Below are 922 nucleotides of genomic sequence, written 5' to 3' on the forward strand. Positions count from 1 at the left end.
TAGTCTTTACTCTCAGCCTGGGGACTTGGGGAGCAGCCAGCCATGCTGGAGAATGAATGCCTCTGGAAGGAGCCCTCGACCAGACAGAAGCTGGTGGACAAGCACCCCAGCTCCCCCACCTTTGCAGGGGTGCCTTTAGGCATGCGCCCTGCATGGCTATCCCAGGCGCCCAGAGGGGCGAAGGTCAGTAGCCCTGTTGGATGACACACCCTTTCCTACCTCCTGACCCGCTCCTGAGCAAGGTGTCCTGGAGTCACTTCCTAAAGCAACGGCCCGCACTTGAATCCCGGTCTCGGAGGAACCCAAGTAGAGACAGAAAGTTACTTAACCTCTTGGACCTCAATTCCTCTGGACGGCAAGATTCAACGAGTTAACAGAGGAGATAAAGCGCTCACAACCAGGTCTAGCAGTTGTTTATTTAATAAGTGGAGGGGGCGGGGAAGGAGATAAAGAGCCTTTATTTATACAAAACTCCACGCCCTCCTGCTCCACCCTCCCCAGCCTAGACAAATACCAGGTGATAAAACAATCTTTGAGATGCAAACAAGCATTACTCAACCTGAGGGGTAGGTCAATGTACACGCCTAGTGTGCCTGGTGTGGTCCTTCTGGAACGCCCAGCATGTCTGGATCACCGGACCGGAGCCACTCCCTTTGTCTGGAGTCTCCGTGGCTGCCAGCAAGCAACCACGGGGGCACAGAGCGGCCCCGAGGTGTTTACTCTGGGGATCCTGTGCTTCACAGGAGTCCCCAGTCTTACGGTCGTGTGGGAACCTGATGGCAACTCGTCATGGCTTGGCGATCACAATCTTCCGTGTCCTTTGGTGTCTGTTGCCTGCATTTGACGAAGCACGCCCTCCCCACTCCAGCCCAGATCCCAACTCCAGTGTCAACCCAAGGGAGGTCTGTTGAATGAACGGGCA

Source organism: Leptonychotes weddellii, chromosome 5, assembly GCF_054177405.1.
Source record: "Leptonychotes weddellii isolate Sample4059 chromosome 5, ASM5417740v2, whole genome shotgun sequence".
Classification (NCBI taxonomy): Eukaryota; Metazoa; Chordata; class Mammalia; order Carnivora; family Phocidae; genus Leptonychotes; species Leptonychotes weddellii.